The sequence below is a fragment of the Hydra viridissima genome, unplaced genomic scaffold (genome assembly GCF_058129835.1).
Source record: "Hydra viridissima isolate aposymbiotic clone 2 unplaced genomic scaffold, HvirCarnegie_v1 scaffold_5, whole genome shotgun sequence".
Classification (NCBI taxonomy): domain Eukaryota; kingdom Metazoa; phylum Cnidaria; class Hydrozoa; order Anthoathecata; family Hydridae; genus Hydra; species Hydra viridissima.
Genome location: NW_028324304.1, coordinates 7,176,050 through 7,197,082, shown reverse-complemented (window position 1 = coordinate 7,197,082; position 21,033 = coordinate 7,176,050). Strand labels below are relative to the sequence as shown.

Sequence of the window (21,033 nt, the reverse complement as noted above, 5' to 3'; positions counted from 1 at the left end):
TATATATTAAAAAGAAAAACATCAAACTAACCTGTAAATTTAGTTACCAAGGATGAAACAAAGTTTTTACTGCTGATAGCAAAATATCTATAAAGAAACGTATAATGAAGGCAGCTGATATATATTACGGATTTTCGCCGCGGGAAATAAGAAGACTGGCATATGAAATTGCATCTATATACGAGCTCAATATGCCGTTACAATAGAAAAATAACAAGTGTTAAAGGAAGATTTGTTCAGCGGTTTCATGAAACGACACCCGCAATTGTCAATAAGATGCGCCCAACCCACTAGCTTAGCAAGGGCTTTAAGCTTCAATGAAGCAAACGTGAATTTATTCTTTGAAAATTACGAAAAGGTTCTAAACAAACACAAATTTGAACCAAAAGACATATAAAACGTAGACGAAACCGGTGTCAGGACGGTACAGAAACCATGTAAAATTGTGACGAAAAGAGAATCTCGTCAGGTCGGCGCCTTAACTTCTGCCGAACGTGGAAATCTGGTTACCGTTGTATGTGCAGTGAATGCTATAGGAAATTATATACCCCCTATGTTTGTATTTCCTCGGATTAGATATCAGTATCACTTCGTCAGATTGGCGCAGGAAGATGAACTCTTGATACTTTTGAAGTACTTTCAAAAGTACACATCGTCATCAAAAGACAGAAAAATTCTCCTCCTTTTGGATAATCATTCGTCACATATTTCAATTCGGGCGTTAGATTATTGTAGTGAAAATGGAGCAGTAGAATAATATTTCCCACCTCATTGCTCACACAAATTGCAGCCTTCGGACCGTTCTGTATATGGCCCATTCAAAAAAGCTGTTTACTCCACCAGTGATGCTTGGATGTGAAATAATCCAGGTACAACCATGACCATAAATAACATACCATCTATTGTTCAAACGGTTTTACCAATAGCATATACGTCTACTAATATTCAAGCTGGGTTTAAGTGTACCGGTATTTAACCATATAAAAGACAGATTTTACAGACTTAGATTTTGCGCCGTCATTTGTTAATGACAGACCAATGCTAGAAGATAGACAAATACTAGAAAACAGACCAGTTACAGAAGACAGTCCATTGATAAACGATAGACAAATGTCAGAAGTGACACCATTGTCAGAAAACAGGCTACAAACTTTTGCAGATGATCCAATAACGTCCACGTCAACAGCTTTTAATCCTGAAATCGTTCGCTCATTCTTAAAAGCTCCAACTTAAAAGGAAAGCACAAGAAAAAATTGAAAAGAAAGTCGGCTGTGTATACAGATACACCCGAAAAAGAAAAAATCAGAATTGAAAATCGTGAAAAGGTCATGAAAATGGATAAAAACAATACAAAACATGCAGCTAAAAAAAGGAAAGTAAGGAAAAATATAGACAGCGATAACGATAGCGACGAACGTTAAAGCTTAATTTGTTTGAAGCTTTTCTATAAAAGCAAACCTAAGGAAAAGTGCGTTCAGTGCATGGACTGCAAAAATTGGGCACACGAGGATTGTGCACATCAAACTAATTATTATGTTTGCAAAAATTGTGAATCTGAATAAAAGTTTCTTATTTTATGTATATTAATAAGAAGTTCCTAAATATTTTTTATGTTACGGGATCATTGTGATTTATTTTTGTTTATTTAGTAAGTAATGTAGTAGAGCAAAAACACTTTTTTGTAAATGTAAACCTAAAGTTACTTGTTTAATAATATAAGTTAAATGCAATAATTTGAAAATATAAAAATATAGAAATTCACAATGAAATTATCAAGTCATGAAAATTAATTTATTTCTCAGGCATGGTATTGCACTTACATATTTGATTTGTTTTTAACATAACAAGTTATCTTTATTTTTTTAAACATTAATTACTATCATTCCTAAATAGGTCATTCTTTCTTTTTGAAACAGTAATTTGACATTGTTTTATGATTTGACATTGTTTTATATATCACTATAGTTTGAAATCAGTTAAGAGTGTTGTGCAACAGCCTATATAATACTTATTATGCGATGTATATATGCATGAGGTTCATTTATTTAGTTTTAAGGTTACATATTTTTTCAATAATATGCTATTCTTTTGCAGTACATGTAAAATTATGTCATGGTCAAGAGTCGTATGGAAGGAGTTATTGAGGGAGGAAGAAATGACCAATCCCACGTTCTGGATAGTAGATAAGAATGTCTGTTGGCCAAAAGCCATTACTGTTATTAGAGTTTGCTCACAGCAATGACCACCAAAAGATGACTGGATTAAATATCCTATAATAAAAATTTAAATTCAATCAGGTATTTTGCAGTTTTTTTTTATGACAATCTTATTGTTCCACATTTTTTAAAATTTCATTTACTTAATATTTTATTAGATTTTTTTTTTTTTTATTTTTATTCACAGTTGATAAAAATTATGTGATGGTTTTGATTTTCCATCGGAAGAAGAAAATGAAGATTTGCATAATACCAAAAAACAAAAACGCAAGTTTTTTTTATTTGATAGATACATCTTACTTAATATTTTATATTATTATTTACCTAATATTTATATATTTTAGATTGTATTATTTACCTAATATTTATATATTTTAGCTGTAAAGAAGATTTAAAAGCTGTAAAAAAACTTCCAAACCTAGCAAACAGCTAGAAGAAAAAAATAGAGGCTAGAAGCCTAGATGATAAGATATTGAGTGTAGGAGAAATTCACAAAAAGCATCATAGACCCTGCATTATTGTAGATAAGTATAGAAGGTTATGTATTTGTAATCCTAAACATCTGGTAAAAAACGATCAACCAATGTGAGTACAAGCGTAGATAATTTGATTTACAATAAAAAAAAAATATAGAACCTCCCATGACATGAAAAACAAAGGAGGTAATAGATAACTCTAAATTAAAATAATAAACAAGAAATGAGGAAAAATGAGATTCGTAAATCAGAAGGGACTTTGGAAACAAAGCACTGATGTTGTAGAACAAGCCCAGAAAATTCTTCACTTTGAGGTTTGCAAAGTTGAGATTGACGAAGGAAAAAAATCTTTAAAATCAATGAGAAAAGACATGTACACAAATAAACTATAAGGTTGTCGGGAAACATCAACGCGCTGGTGATATAATCAAGTGTCTATAAAAAGAAATGAGCCTCTTCAAAGATGAAGGTGTGCGAGGAAAATATCTACAACAGGTTCATGATCTTCTTTAAACAACTCAGCCAACTAGCTTTGAATTCTAAAGCGCATATTCTGCTGCCGGTATTATTTTAAACAAGTTGCGGTGCAGAATGGACAACAAAACTCTGGACGATCTTTGTTTTTGAAAAGGTTACTTTCATCGAATAAAAGATAAAGGTTCAACCAAATAGATCAATAAATTTGCATTCTCAATTTTTCTCATTCTTCTTTGTATTCTTCTTTTCGTGATTCTTAAATTTATTTACTTTGCTTTAAAAATTTTAAATAACTAATACCGATTTTAATATTCCTGTATTATATTTTTATAACACCTAAATACCAGTATTGATTTTTGACCGGTATTGGACACTCTAATTACAAGTGACATTCTAGGAGGTTTCAAATTTCTAAAGTCTATATATTTTACTGTGCTCATTTTTGGCAATTAGGTTGTTTTTTTAAAATGTTTTACTAAATCTGTTTGTCTTTATTGCAGTTGAATAGAGATTCTCTAAGAGGTAGAAGAGAGACATCAAAGAAATTGTATTCAGTTTTGCCAATTTTAAGTGAATGTTCAATGCCTAGAAAGTATATCTTATTGTTACCTGACATTTCCGTTCCTAAAAACCATCTTATTAATGATGTAAATTTTGTTTTTATACTTAACCCTCCGTCGGGCGCAACTGATCTAACAGGCACATGGTTCATTCATTTGTTACTTTCTCCACACCGGAGCGCTTTTAAATCTATAGATCTTTAGTAATTTCCTGTCTTTAAAGGACTTATAAAAACCTCTCACTAAAACTCTTACTTTACAGATAACGTAAAGAGTATTGTTTGACCTGTGTGTTCTGATGGGCTCATTGCGCCCGATTGAGTAAATTTATTTAGGCAGATATTTTTAATTTTTTTTTTTCAGATTTGTTTATTTCGCACATTTTAAAATAGTAAATATTAAACTAACTGTGCGTATTTCATATAAATAAATAGAAAATCTTCAAATGGCCTAATATGCGCATTGCGTTTAATTATGTCTTAATTTATTTATTAAAGAAAAAATTAGTGGCATCTCAATTTGATGAACTAAGGAAATTACTTGAGGAAGAAGTTGAAGAAGAACCCACACAAATTGACAATTTTGCAGAAGTGATATTGACTATGAAGATGAAGTTGAACAATGCATTCTTAATTCAGAAACTGAGCAATCTGAAAACGAAACGGAAGAAGATTACAAAGAAGATGGAAACTCTTTTATGGGCAAAGATGAAAAAACGGAGTGGCTAACTAAATCACTAAAAAAAAGTTGTTGTCGAAAGTCACACAACATTTGCATTCATCTTCCAGGAGTCATTGGAAATGCAAAAAATGCCAAAACTCCATATGAATGTTGGAATAATATTTTTACTGACAATATAATTGAATTGATTGTCACACATACACAAATATTTTTACTGACTCCGTAAAGGATAGGCTTGTGCGGCAAAGAGATATCAAATCCACTGACATAATTGAGGTAAAAGCATTCATCGGACTATTGCATTTAGCAGGAGTATAGAGAGCAAATCGAATGAGTTAGGAAGATCTTTGGGGAAAAGAAGGAGATGGCATCGAAAAATTCTGTCTTGTTATGAGTCTCAAACGGTTTAAGACACTTATTTGTTGTCTTCGTTTTGATGACCGAAGAACTCGAAACTAAAGAAAAGAAAACGACCGCCTTGCCCCAGTTCGAATAATGTTTGAAACATTTGTCAATAATTGTCAGAGAAGTTTTAGTCCAGGGGAAAATCTTGCTTTCGAGGTAGATGTCAGTTTCGGCAATACATACCCTCAAAACCAAACAAATACGGTAAAAACTTTATAGTCTAGTTAATGTCAGGATGTTTTATACTGTCAAATTGAAAATTTACACTGGGCAACAACCACAAGGCCTTTTTTGTTTTAGCAACAAACCAAATGATGTGCTGATGAGAATCGCTGAACCTTTATTTGAATTTGATCGGAATATAACAGCGGATAACTGGTATATTAGCTTCGATCTCATAGATAAATTAAAAACTAAGAAGCTTTCATATGTCGGCACTGTCAGAAAAAACAAAAAACAGCTACCAATTGCATTTATAAAAGTCAAAGGTAGAAAAGTAAACACAAGCATGTTTGGTTTTAATAATGAAAATACTTTGGTCTCCAACATCCCGCGCGAAAGACAGAATGTCATTCTAGTTTCAAGTTTGTACGGTGATGATGCCATTGATCCTCAATCTGGAGAGCAAATGAAACCAGATATAATCACTTTTAACAATCAAACTAAGTGTGGAGTTGAAGTAGCAGATCAAATGTGAGCTTCTTATAACGTGAACCGAAACACCAGACGTTGGTCTATGGTAATTTAATATACAATAATTGCTGGGATCAGTTCGCAAGTAATTTACATTAGGAATAACCTCGCAAAAAAACGATGAAGATTATTTCTAAAAGAGTTGTCACATGAATTGGTATTGCAACACCTACGGAGAAGAAGCATGAATATCGTTGGAATACCTATTAGTCTACATATTAGGATGCAAAGATTCCGTCCAAGAATTGATCAAGAAAAATCACAATTTCCTACAACTTCAAAAAGGCGTAGATGTGTCACGTGCACTTTAGAAACGGGTGTAAGAAGGTTATCTCAATACGGATGTCGAAAATGCCACCAATCACTTTGCATGAGTCATCAGGTTTTAGTCTGTCACCAATCCTTTTCTCTATACGGATGCATCAATTTAAGTGAACATGAAATATCCAATTCAGAATAAATATGATTTAAGTACATTAATGTGACTTACAAATGGAATGTTTTAAAAAGTCTTGTTTAGTATTATTTATGCATACGATTATTTTGAAACTTGATTTTTTTTTTATTTATTACTTAAATTGTAATATTACTCAGTATTTTATCATAAGACTGACTTTAAAAAAAAATTAATATTATTTTTATATATATCTTTACAAAGGTCAGTGATTACTTAATATAGTATATGTTAATATGAGTTGTTAGAAGCAGCAACTTTTAACTCTAAGCCTAATACGCACATTGCGCCCGATTTCACATGTTTCAATATTGCGCCCGACAGAGGGTTAATATAATAAGTTTCACTTTTACATTTGATCAAAGATTGATTTTATTTTATTTTTTCTTTACTTTTTTAGTTTTTTACAATATTTTGTATGTGTATATATTTTTATGTGTGTGTGTTTTTATATATATTATAATTTCAGATCTCGCTCGTCTCGGACACCTCGGTCTAATAAAAAATTATAAAGCACAAATTTTTAGTAAAACTTCAGCTTATTTTCATAGCTTTTACATTTTTGAAAATATCTCGAGTTTATCTTGGTTACGTACGTTATCTCGACTCGGAAAAATATTGTCTCGTAAGAACTGAGACGAAAAAAACCCCAAGATTCTGATAGTATCCGAGATTCGAGATATACGTATATGTATTTATATTTATACATTTACATTAACATTTACATATTTACACACACACACACACACACACACACACACACACACACACACACACACACACACACACACACACACACATTTACATATATCTACATATATAAAGGCAGCATGTCTTAATCAGCCTTTATCAAAAGAAATTATTGAAAAAATTGCTGAACTTGTTAAAAACGGTTGTCAATTCGGTTCCGGAGATGAGACGTCACCTGAATGCCTTTGTTCATCTGGAACTTAACTCAGATGTGATTGCAAAGAAATCCAACAAACGATATTTTCCACGAGATGAAACGATTGGTAATCATATAAAGAATGCAAGGCAAAGTCTTTGCAGATCAAAAATGTCTTCGCGAAAAGATAAATGAATTGAAACTTTATTTTCCAGATGCAACAATAATGTTTCGGCCGAATGGAGAATGCAGTCCAGAAGACAATCCATATCTTCAAGATTCTTTTTTTGTTTGTTTATCAAGATGCATGGCAACAATTATTACTCTTATGATATGGGAATGAGCTTGCCTTTCTGGATGCAACATATCGTACAACGCGATATGCGCTTCAACTTTTTTTTCCTGTTGTCAAAACAAACACTGATTATCAAGTTGTTGCAATTTTCGTTTGTGAAAACGAAACAACTGTGGGAATAACAGAAGCCCTAATGTACATCAAAAAATGGAATCCATTGTTTCAACCAACTTATTTTTTAACTGATTACAGCAATGAAGAAATAGTCACTTTTCTTTTCGGTTTTCCCTGGATTTTTGAAAATTTGTTACTTTTATATGTACTAATAGTGGTGCTCTAGTAATCCATTTAATTCTAGTAAACATCTAATTAGCGAATTTATCTTTGGTGCTATAAAATGTATTTATTTTTAAAATTAACAAATGGTTCATTTACTAGGATGTCGGGTATATATTTGTGACTTTCATCGTGAACAAGCATAGGAACGATGGCTTTCTTACACCCCTAATGGATGTTGTTCGGTGAAAAATAAAGTAAAGGAAAAACGTCGACCTATTGCATGTTCAAAAACTGATGAAATTTGTCAAAAAAAAAGTGCAGGAATTAGAAGAGTCGCAAGAGTTGCAAAATAGTCCAAAACTGGCAGAATATTTGAAACATACTTGGTTGTGTATTCAAAAGGTTAGTACGAATTTTGTTTCGCATTTAAGTGTTTGTTGGTTTTTTAACCAAAAAAGAATTTTAGTAATGACTTATAGACTATCTTTACTTACATTTTAGTGATAATGTAACAAAACATTAATATATATTTTACCTTCTTATAATCACTGAGAATAAAATGATAAGAAATATGGAAATAAGCAATCTTGATGATTGTACTTACTTAGAAACAGAATTGGGCAAAAGTGATCATGAGTATAAAAGAGTTTTAGGAACTGAATGGGACTCGAAAAATGATGATTTTATTTTTCAATTAAATGACTTTATACAAATGTCACGGGAACTTAAAAAAACAAAAAGGAATATCTTAAAAACTTCGCCATCAATTTACGATGCATTAGGCATTGTTTCGCCTATAACAGCCAAATTAAAAACAATTTTTCAAATGTTATGTAGAGATAAAACGGAGTGGGATGCGAGTGTGAGTGGAGAGATTGAGTTTAAATGGAAAGAATTGTTGAGAAATGTTGAGGAGTTGAATGTATTAAAAATGAAGAGGTTTGCGTTTGTTAGAGTTGAGGAGAGAATAATTTCGGCAGAGTTACGTGGATTTTGTGATAGCTCAAGAGAGATTTATTGTACAGTTGTTTATCTTAGAGTTAAGACGAGTGTTGCTGTAAGAGTAGTTTTTTGACAGCCAAAACAAAGATAGCGCCATTGAAAGAGTTGTCTGTTCTTAGGTTAGAACTGTTGGATTGTTTGTTATTGAGCAAATTAGTACGGGAAGTGAAACGAGTAATAGAAAATCGAAATTAATAGTAATGTTAGTTGTTGGACGGATTCTGTAGTGGCTTAGCATCTGATTAAAGGGAAAGAGAAAACATGAAAACCTTGGGTGAAAAATCATGTAGTTGTGATTAGGAAAGAGATTAAGAGGAAGAAATGGAGGCATGTAGCAGCATTGGAGAATCTAGCAGATATTCCAACTCGTATGTTTTTTTTTAAGCTATTGAGTGACAGTTGGTTATCTGGACCAAAATTTTTATGTGAGGAGGAGGTTGAAGAAGGATTGTTTGATGGTGAGAATAGTTTGAATGTAGATGAAGTTCTGATTGAGTCGAAGGGTGTAGATAGAATAAATGAGAGTGAATATGACTGAGGCTGCGAGATTAAGTTCTGCGGTAACGTTTAATGGGGCAACTACAAACCACTTTATCCACCGCTCGCATATAATTTTGCTGTGTGCAAGGTACGCCACATACGTTAAAATTCATAGAGACTGCCAGTAAAGCATTGTGCAGTCCAAGTTGTTCATAAATCGTGCTCCAATTTGTGAAAGAGAAATAGAGTCGAAATCATCAATAGCTGGTTTTCAAAGAGCCATATTGTAAAGGAAAAAATAGTATAAAATGTCGGTAAACATTCTCTCGGCGAGGAAAATTATAAAGAAAATAAATATGTGTAACAAAAGGAACTTGCACCATTGCTGCATGCTTTTATTACGGTTTTACTCCACGATGATCTATACTGCAGGCCTAGACAACGCGCAAACGGCGTATCTGACTGGGGGCCTACTTTATAAACAGCATAAACTAAAAAAATCTGTTTAGTAACTTTATTAACTCAATTAACTTTTTTTCTCTCAAAATAATTAACTTTATTATTTAAAAATGAAATAAAATAATACAGTATATATATATATATATATATATATATATATATGTAATATATATATATATATATATATACATATATATATATATATATATATATATATATATATATTATATATAATATATAAAATATATATTTATATAAATATACATATATATACATATATAATCGACAAAAAAAACAAAATAAAAAACGTCAGTGAACTTTAAATAATTAAACATATATATACATATATATATATATATATATATATATGTGTTTATATATATATATATATATATATGTGTTTATATATATATATATATATATATGTGTGTGTGTGTGTGTGTGTGTGTGTGTTTATACATACATATATATATACATATATATATATATATATCTGTACCTCGGAGGGATACAACACTATGTCCATTTTTTTCCATATTGACTTTATCACAGAGTTAAAATCAGCTTTTCTCATATTTCTTAGAGGAATAGAGCACTATGTCCAAAACCAGTTAGAACCGGATATAGCATGTTTTAAAACAACACCAAGTCCACTTTCATTTAGAGGGATAGAACACCATGTGGACTTGGTGTTTTATCCTTCTGAAGCATGTGAATTACTACTGGACATGTATATATATATATATATATATATATATATATATATATATATATATATATATATATATATATATATATATATATATATATATATTAGGGTGTAGTGAAAAAACTTTTTTTTAGAAATTGAAAATTTAAATATTACTTTCACATGTTCATAAACATTTTAAAATATACTAGAATTTTTTTTTTTTTCATATCTTCAAAATAAATTACCAAAATGAATTTTTAAATTTTTTATAATGATTAAATTAAATTAAGTTACTTTTTTTGGTCGCAAGAAAACTAAACGGAAATATTGCATAAAAAACAAAATACAGATTTAGATATATTATATTAATAACACTTATTTTTTAACTACTAAATTAATTATTATACTATCAAAACAATGTATTTTACTATAAAAACAGTATTAAATATTTTCATAAAATAACAAAAATCTTTAACTCTAATTTTATTGGTCTGTAAAGTTACTTTCTATATATTATGCGTTGTTTACCTTTAAAATTATGTTAAGTGTTTTCTAGATTCCGATGTGCTAAGGTTAAAGAGTTATTTTAAGTAGAATTATAAATAAGTTTAGGGATAAAAATAATTAAATTCAATAAATAAATCAATTTCAGGATAACTAATTAACTTTCGTAATCTGTTTATGTACTTTTGTTAATTTTTAAGATTTCAAGAATCATTTTTATAGATTAATACATGTTATGAATAAAATAAAAAGGACACGTAGTAATTCTTGCCCAGGCAGCGTAAAAGTTAAAGAATTCATTGGTCTTGGTGCTGATTTGTTACCATCTGAATTACGAACCCTCAGAAATGTTTTACAATTACTGTTGTTAGAAATGGAGGCCTTAGACACCAATTTTCAGTATGTGTCAAAAGAAATTATTCACGAAGCTGCCAAAAAATCATCTTGTAAAGTTAGCTAAGTCTTATATTTTAAGAAAATTATTATATAATATATTTGTTTTCTACTCTTTTATTATTATAGCTGTTTTAAATATATATTTTTTTAATTTAGGTTGTTGTACAGTATAAAAAAGTGAATATCAATATTCAAATTCAGCCTAATCACTATATAGTTCAGAGAATTGAAAAAGAGTGGAAAAGAGTTACTCAAACTGTTTGGGGAAGAGTGACAAATACTCAAAAGAATAAGTTATGTAACGAAATGGATGCACTATTTGATATTCTTCGTTGCAAACATAGTATTTAATGCAAGGAAGATCCAACTTGTTCTGACCCAAAATGTTCTCATTGTGCTATTCTTCCGATCTGTGATTGTCCATTAAGTTTGAAAATTCCTGAAATAGAGCTGAAGTTTATCAGAGCTCAAAGATTGAAAGTTGGAATAAAAAGTGTGTACCAAATACATTGTAGAGATAAAAAGAACATACTCGGCTAGCTAACCAATGCAAAAGAAAAGAAAAAACTTTAATGTTTAAGAAATTGGAGGAGAAGAAAGTAGAGTTAAGTAATAATAAGTTTTTTAACGAAGAAATAGAGGTGGATGTGATTGAGAAAGAAAATGAATCTTCTAACCAGTTTATGGATACCAAAATTGACGATGGAATAAAGCAATCTGTCATTAATACAAACCATTTTCCTCTTCTTGCTCAAACAGTTTTAAGATACGGAACAAGTAACAGAGAAGCTGCTGCCATTTCTTCTGCAGTTCTTATAGATCTTGGGATTGTTAATGAAAAAGATAATAAACTGATTATTGACCATCACAAAATTCATAGGAAAAAGAAAAAAGTAATGGAAAAGCTCCAGACAGAAGATTTACAGTTGTATCAGTCAGAGGAAATTAAAGCCTTATTTTTTTGACGGTAGAAACAATTTAACTCTTTTTAATAACCAAGATAAAGCAACATTAAAATATTATTCTAAAACAATAAAAATGGACTTCTACACTGTCACTAGTGAACCAGGTGGAAAATATTTATTCCATTTCTCTCCTCTTAAGCCTGGAGTAGGCGAAAAATCTGCGTTAATGATAGCCAAGCCTATAGCAGATTGGTGTAGAAAATTTGATTTAAACTTACAGTATATTGGAGCAGACTCTACAGCTACTAACACTGGAAGATTAGGTGGGGTTATAAAAACAGTAGAGGATCTTTTAAATAAAAAGTTAACATGGATTATATGTATGCTGCATACTAATGAGCTTCCGCTTAGGCATCTTATTCAGGAACTAGATGGTAAAACAACTTCTAGTAATCGGTTTAGTGGAGTCGTGGGTAAACTATTAAGTTGTGCTACATTACTTCCAGTAGCTCAGGCATTTCCAACAATAACCATTGGTAAAAGACCAATTGAATTAAATCAAGATGTGATTGATGATCTTTCAACTGATCAGCTCTATGGGTATAAAATGATTTTGGCTATACGTTCAGGTAACTTACCTATAGATCTTATAAAGATGGAGTGTGGTCCTGTTAATCACAGCAGATGGTTGACCACTGCAAATAGACTGATGCGAATTTGGGTATCAGTTCATGGACTGTCTGGGCAAAACTTTATTACTTTAAGTCGTTTAGTTGAATATGTTGTTGGTGTTTACTATCCAATGTGGTTTGATATAAAGGTGAGGTGGTCTTTTATTGAGGGTCTAAGACATGTTTTAGAAACCTTAAGATTAGTAAAAATGCAGAACCAGGTTACCAGGGATATTGTTGAAAAATATGTCATATCAGGAGCCTGGTTTTCTCACAGTGAAGCTGTTCTAGCCACTTCGCTTTGCAGTTCTTAAGTGGAAGAACGGGTTTTTGCAGTGGATCGTATTCTACAGATAAGGAGAGGTTTTGACAAAGGAGAAACATCTGTCCGAGAAAGGACTCATTCTTCTTATTTAAACATAGATGCTAAGAATCTCACTGAGTTATGTTCTTGGACTCATAATGTATTTGAGCCTATTCAAACATGTAGCTTTACTACTGAGACAATAGTTGATTTTAAGGTGAATCCCATGGTTGTTGACTCCATACCATGCCACATACAAAGTGTTGAGCGGGCTGTTAAAAAAACAACAAGAGCTTGTGCTGCTGTCTATGGACATGATTCAAGAGATGGTTTTATCCGAGCAGGTTGCCATCACCGTAAACTCTTATCTAAAAACAATACAAAAAAAAAAAAAAAAACTAAAACAAATGATTATGTAATTTTTATGCTTTGAAAATGAGTATATATATTTCTTAACTTACTTGATCTTCTTGAATTAATATTTTAATTTTTACTAAACAAGGTCCATAATCCATAAAAGGCTCATTTTGCAGGTCTGATATTCATATAGTTTTTTTATTTTTTGAAAGGGTTAGCCAAAATTTTTGATATTTTATTCCCTCTATAAATGTGGCAAATAAGGGTTATAAACAAAAAAAGCATTTTTATCTAGGTTTGGTCTCAAAACTCAATCCCCCCCTGCCAGCCCCACCCCCTCTTTCTTTAAAAAATCTCTAATTACCTAATTTTTTTAAATTTTTTTCCAATTATTATTTTAAAATAGATAAAAATTTACTGGCAGTTTTTAAATTTTAAAAAAATATGTTGTGTTTAATAGTTATGACTATTTATTGTTAATAACTCCCCCCTTTACCCCATTTTGGTAATTTATTTTGAAGTTATGGAGAATTTTTTTTTATAGTATATCTTAAAATGTCTATGGACATCTGAAAATAATATTTAAATTTTCAATTTCAAAAAAAAAGTTTTTTCACTACACCCTAATATAAATATATATATATATATATATATATATATATATATATATATATATATATATATATATATATATATATATACATATATATATATATATATATATATATGTATATATATATATATATGGAATTACTACTTGTATACCTCTACACAGCCTGGCGGATTGTTAGTGAACTAAGAGTACTTTTGACAGTTCTGATGAGTTTACATACCGTGCGTTCGTTTATACCCACCTGGTGACTTGCGGTTAACTGGAAGTCACTTTCCCGTTCTTTTATGGGTACTTGAAGTCATCGTAACTTACCACAAGCGTTCTTTTAAGGTTACTCGGTAAGTTCAGTTACTTCCTCATCTTACCGCAGTTTGGACTTCGGCAAGATCGGTTGACATGCGCAGTGTGTCATCTAGGCGGCGCTTACGTGCTGTCGCCCTGGCAACCTATTCTCAGCAGCCAATAGTGTCAAAGCTTCATAGCTAACTAACCGAAAGCGTTCGGGAGAAACAAGTTAACTGCAAATTACCAGGTGGGTACAAAAGAACGCACGGATAGTTGGTTGTATTTAAGTCATAATATTTGCTCTTTTTTAGTAATAGTAAGAATAATGAACCATAATTCTCGTGGCAGAAAGATTCTGGAACTATTGAAAAGTTCTAAAAAAGATTCTACTACAGGTAAGCTACTGTTTTGCTCATTATTTTTAATGTGATATACATAACCTCAAACAGTTAATGTAATGTTTTGTCATGAACCTAAACTTCAAAATATTATGTTTTATATGTAATATGTTAAGACTTGTTTTATTTCAGAACCAAATCATACAAACAGCAAGGATGTTGAAAATGAAGAGGATAATAGAGATGACTTGCGTTTCGACGAAGATGATGATGATTCTGATCGGGACAATAATTATGAACCTCCAAGCTCTGAAACGGATTCCAGTGATGATGTCCCTGTATTTAATGAAATACAAATTGAGGTCAGTAGAAATAAAACTAGCGCTAAAACAAACTCAAATGGACATGAGCTACGTTTACTTGAGGAAGACTTAAATTAGATTGCAGAAAATCAAGTAGGCCTAGATTTGCAAGGAACAGTAGGCGTAAGGAGAAAAGTGAAAAATAAATCTATTTACACTCAGAGAGGTAAAAAGCGTGTCGTTCATACCAGTGAATGGGCATGTAATATTCAGAAACGTAAGTATTCTGCAGGTGAAGAATATATTAGTAAAAAGGGTAAAGTTGTCCCTGCCAGAATTATTAAACCTCCTTGTTCTTGCAGACTGAAATGTTCTGAAAAATTATTACAAAGTGACAGACAGGAGATCTTTAATGCATACTGGAGTCAGGAGAAGGGAAATGAGATAAAACGGCAATTCATTGTTTCATGTGTAGAGAAGCATAGTACTGTCCGTTCAAGAAAACGAGACCTTGCCTCCTAACACCGTGGTAGTTAATGTTTTGAAAAATATTGAACCAGGTGGAATTGTAAAAATCGATCAAAGGGGTAAGCAAACTCCCGTCAATAAAACACATAATGACACTGTTGAAAATGTAGTAAGACACATCTTTTCCTTCCCATATTATAGCAGTCATTACAGTAGGGAAAAGAGTGATATGAAGTATTTGGGTTCGCACCTGAACATAGAGAAAATGTATGAACTGTATGTAGAGGATTGTGATGAAAATGATTTCAACCCTTTGTTAATAGCTAAAAAATGGCTCTACAAAAAATTGTGTTCAACAAAAAATTTAAGTTGAATTTCAAACCACCAGAAATAGACACGTGTGACTTATGTGATTATTTTCAAGCAAAATTAAAAAATAATAATTTTACTCTAGATGAAACAAATTCTATTGAGGAAGAACATAATGCACATCTGGATGAATCTAAATTAAGGTATAATTTAAAAAGCGAGGACACCAAAAGGGCTAACTAAACCCTTAAGGTATTAACGGGTGATCTTCAAAAATGTTTGCCGTCACCCCTTATAACAAATTGCATAAGCTTTTACAAGAAAAAACTTTGGACGTTGAATTACACCCTTTTTGATTCTTCTGATTCGTCAGTCCATTGTATTATGTGGGACGAATCCAAAGGAGCTCGTGGCGGAAATGAAATCGGATCTGCATTACTGAAATGGGCAGATACCGTCATTCCTGGCAGTGACATTGAAGAAATCATTCTGTGGTCGGATAATTGTTACGGCCAGAATAAGAATATTAGCCTTATTATGTGTTTCTTTTGGATACTCAATAAGTATCCTCAAGTAAAAATCATCACTCAAAAGTTTCTACTAAAGGGCAACACGCATATGGAGGCGGATACTGTTCATGCACTGATAGAGCGGAAGAGAAAAAAACTTAACATGACAATTTTAATGCCCTGGGATTGGCAGCAGTTAAACAGACCTCAATGAAATTTACTGCGCATAATATGGAACTGGAAGATTTTAAAAATTTTAGGTCTTTGTACGATGTCAAAACATGTGAAAATCCACCCTTTATTAATAGAAAAAAAGATGTCAACAAAGAACAAGTTCTTCTGTCAACCTGTGTTCAACTGCAAGTAAAACAGAACAGCATGGAAACTCTGTTTTTGAAAAGTAATTTCGCTGATGAAAACCAGGAGATTGACCTTGTTAGGTTTCGAAGGCGACACCTTACATTGCCAAACGATTTGCAACTGGTAACACCAAGTCCAATACCAATATCACAACAAAAGTATAATGATCTATTGGCATTACTACCATATGTTCCTACAGTTTGCCATGACTTTTATAAAAACTTAAAGCATAATAGTAATACCACTAGTGAGTACCCTGAAGGAGACTTACGTGATGATGACTGAGTTTTTTGCATCTAAAATACCATTTTAGTTGAATACATAGATGTATTATTTGTATTTGTAAAGAGAATTATAAATAAAATAGTTAAATACATTTTGTAAGTCAAATAGTATTGTGTTTGTTATTGAATATCCCACATTAGGTCTTATAATACAATAACTTTATTAGAGGGATACAACACCATGTCCATTAAAAAGTGAAAAAAAAACGTAAAAAGGGTTTTTTTTTTCATTTATAACAACTGCATGATGTAAATAACAATAAATAGAATGTTCTGGTAAAATATTGTTTCAACATCTCAATAAATAGCTGTGCCAATAACACTTTTTGTTGAAAAAAAGTTTAAAACTCCTCTCCTGTAAAGTTGTGAAAATGGACATAGTGTTGTATCCCTCCGAGGTACAGATATATATATATATATATATATATATATATATATATATATATATATATATATATATATATATATATATATATTAGGGAACGTCACTTAAAAAAAAAGTGAACAAAGAAACTTCTAGCATGTATAATAAATAAAAATTCGAAAAAAAATTTCGAAAAAATTTTTTTTACCTACCGGGGAGAACTGGTTCTTTTGTCACCGTAAAATCGTAAATTATCCTTATATCAGAACGTAAAGTTATCGAATTTAAAAAAATTATATCTCAGTGAACATCTGTGAACTTTTCGTTTTATTTGTGTATAACACATGAAAAAAACTAGGGAAATGATTGGCATCGAAAAACCAAGTTTAAACTAGGCCCGACGAGCTGGGAGCCCGGGGGGTTACCAGATCTTTTTTTTTATTTTTTAGAAATTTCAAGTAATATTAAGTAATAATAAAAAAATTAAAAAGAAAAAAAAATTCTCTACCTACCAGAGAATTTGTTTATTTTTAAGATGTCAGATATGAAAAAGAAAAAAACAAATGACAATAATATCAACCATTTGTTTGGCATAGTGACATATTGATATTAAAACATATTTACTGTATATATAATCAAATTCAAGTGTCTGTTAAAAAAATGTTTTTTAGATCTTTTTTAGAGTGCAGCTTAGGCATTAATAGTCTATGAGCCAACCTAGCCCTGACAAATCCATCTCTTCTCTCAAATCCACAAACAGATGCAGATGCATCTGTCACCTCTTTTACCACTCTTTCGCAAGATTGTGCGTGTAGGGGAAAATAGGGTGCTTCAAAAGGTATCTCTAAGAAATTGTCAAGATCTTTTGTAGGTATTTGACATGTAAATACAGGTTCTGATTTATCTTCTTTGTCCCAGTTGATCAGTTCTTGTATGGATATAGCTCCCAGATTGAGTTGGACCTTCTTCCTTATCCTGAATCGAGTGTCTCCATACTCCGAACTTTTCCGTATCTCTTTGATGGTTTTATTGGCAAACCTCCTAGATTCTTTATCTGAGCTTGCTATAAGGTGAAGAATCAGAGATTCAGAATGAGCAAAACTAGCTCCATTTTTTATGTAGGGAGTAACAATTTCTTTTATCTCATCCTCCTGTTTTCTTAGCAGCCTTAAAAGTGTTACTATGTGTTCCGTTACTATGTGTTCAACAATACTGTGTTTCACTTTGATTTTATACCACATGTGAAAATACACTTGAACTACCCATTTTAAAATTAAGTGAAATCTTCTTAGCACATCATCAGTAAAGCCATGGTTACTCATATGGAGAAAAATAATCGCTTCGCCAATAGTAAGCCATCTGCTATGAGAAAAATTGTCACACTTAGCCATTTTAAGATTTGGGTCCATCTTGCCTGTAGTCAATCATGTAATCAGTTTATAGCAGAGAGCTGAGTCTGTTGACATTGAACTTAGAATTTTTTCAGGGATCTGGATTAATGGTTCCAACTGCGCAATAGGTTCAAATGTATCAATTCTCTCCATACTGTTTATTTTTAAAATAGCTTTTCTATTTGGTTCAGCGAAACCAACATTTAAATTGGTGGGTCCATCCAGAGTGACAATAATGTGCCTCAAAGGAAGCTCATTGCAATGTAGCATACAAATAGACCAGAAAGACTTTCTACCTAACAATTGTTCAAGATTTGTCAAAAAACCTCCATCTTTCCCTGAACCAGTTACAGCGTTTGTTGAATCTCTTCCTATTACTTCGAGAGATTTATGTACTCCCCGAGGAACCATCCATTTAAATAGTCCAATAGTTGCTTGTTTAGCAGGCTTATTAGGAGGTATTGCCTTAATAAGTGTAAAATGTGTAATATAGTGACCGTCAGGTTCAGAAGTAACAGTAATGTGTTCTTCTTTTACAACCCTTTGATGAAATCGTTTTGTTACAGGGTTGTGCTTTAAAACTCTGGTAAAATCTTTTCCGCTATCAGCAAATATACCTTTGATAGATTGTAATTGAAACTTCATTTCTTCAGATGTCTTTGCTTTAGTCATTACTGCTTTCCTAACCCTAATAACATTCTTAGGATCTATAGCTAAATAGGACATTTCAGGTGTTAAAAAGTTAACAAGAATAAAGTCTTGAAGAAAAGCTGAAACTACTGCTGATGTTGCAGCTGGTGAAATATCAAATCTCAAAGAAGTTTCAGCAGTATGACTAATGGACATAAAATTTAGATTCCATTTATCTGTTGAAGCAGGTTCATCTTCCATTTCTATTCTATTTGAAAAATATAAATATAAAATATAAATATAAAAGACTCAACATAATCTTTACTTTTTGAAGTTTCTTCCTCTTCTTTTTTTCTAATTTGTTTTTCTAGATTTGACTTTCTTTTCAGCTTCCTCTTTTCTAAAGAAACCTGTCTAGCTGTTTCCTTAGTATCTTTACAAGTCATTTGATACTTTGATAGTGACCCCGTTTGTTCTCTTTCAGCTTTTTTTCCCTCGGACAAGTACACTGAATGTGTGCAAAATTAACTTTAAAATAAACTAAAAATTATTTGTTAAAAAAAAATAACTCTTTAAAACTATTGACTTTCTTATAATACTAAAAGTTAACCCCCCGTTAATTTATTTTCATTATTTTTGTTATATAAAAAGGAGTGTTTTTCTGAGAACCCCCCGTTAATTTATTTTCATTATTTTTGTTATATAAAACGGAGAATAGTTTTTCTGCTTCTTCATTTATCAACATATCATGGCTCTTCGAAGACCAACGATAGTCGCATTTGACTCACTTTCTATGACAGAAATAGGAGCAAAAATCAAATGCGATATCGAAGTTACAATTTACTGGTGCCGAACATATAGTTTACTCGTTGAAAGTATGAATTGTAGTGTATGTAACGTGCCCTGGACACAGCAAACAAAGAATGGGTCAGTTGATCAAGTTTTTTGGAGATGTCCAGTCAAGCGCTCGGGATTATCAATAAGTGATTTAAGGCAAGAGTTAATTATCGGAAACGACAGTATCATTGTTTATTGGAATCAATTTTGAAGAGACATTTACGTCTCATATTTCCTCAATAATCCTGATCCAACAGGCGGTACAGGGTGCAATGTTAATATAGATGAATCTGTTTTTTGTAGAAGAAAATATCAAGTTTGTAAAATAATCCTGCAGCAGTGGATATTTGGTGGGTATGAACCTGCAACGAAGAAAGGCTTTTTGGTTCCTGTCCAAAATCGCCATGCTGCAACATTAATTCCAATCATAAATCAATGGATACTTCCTACTCAGCAAACATCAAGCAGGCGGACCGACAACGGACCACTGTCAGCACTTATGCCGTGCCGACGTCGGCCGCCCGCTGCGTTGCCGCGTAGGCTTGCACATCGTATTTCCATCGGTCCGTTAGCGGAAAGCTGCAGGCGGTTCGGCAGCGGACTGATGGCGGCAAATCGACAACTTTTGAACAACGGTCTGTCAGCGGCAAATCGATGATAAAGCGATAGCGGAATAGCATAGGACCTATAATAAGTTTTCATTAGATTTAAATGCATTGATATACAATATTATTTTTGTTTTTTTTGTTTGAATAGAACGCACTTGTCGTTAGAAAAATTGTGTACATCTTTCAGCGCAATTTTTACTCATAAAAGAATGGCAAATCCTGCCGATGCCTGGAGGGCACATTAAATACCTTTTGACTTTGTGCATAGGTATATAGCCATTAAATACGAATTTACAAAACTAAAATGCTCCTTGTACCAAAAAACACAACCCCAACTGTAAATCATTAGGTCATACGTGGCAACGCTTAAGCTCGGTGAACGAAAAGAATAGTCAGAAGTTATTATAAAAATCATTTTAAGATTGCAATTTACAATTACAATATGAATATTAAAGTCACAATAATTTTTATTTATTTAAAACAGAATACATAAAATATTACTATCTGTAGATTATTGCTTAACTTGCGTTTAGCGAACGTTTAA

At 31.8% G+C, this 21,033-nt stretch overlaps 3 pseudogenes across 1 annotated transcript; 2 read left to right on the top strand and 1 right to left on the bottom strand.

Moving 5' to 3' along the window:
• Positions 1–6,860: 6,860 nt before the first annotated feature.
• Positions 6,861–7,483, top strand: LOC149888311 (uncharacterized; annotated as a pseudogene).
• A 3,310-nt stretch (positions 7,484–10,793) lies between these two features.
• LOC145189413 (uncharacterized) lies at positions 10,794–13,218 on the top strand (annotated as a pseudogene). Its single transcript, XR_016452988.1, has 2 exons — positions 10,794–11,009; positions 11,111–13,218. The product of XR_016452988.1 is annotated as an uncharacterized LOC145189413 (transcript).
• Positions 13,219–17,658: 4,440 nt separating this feature from the next.
• Positions 17,659–19,260, bottom strand: LOC149888310 (uncharacterized; annotated as a pseudogene).
• Between the last annotated feature and the right edge of the window lie 1,773 nt (positions 19,261–21,033).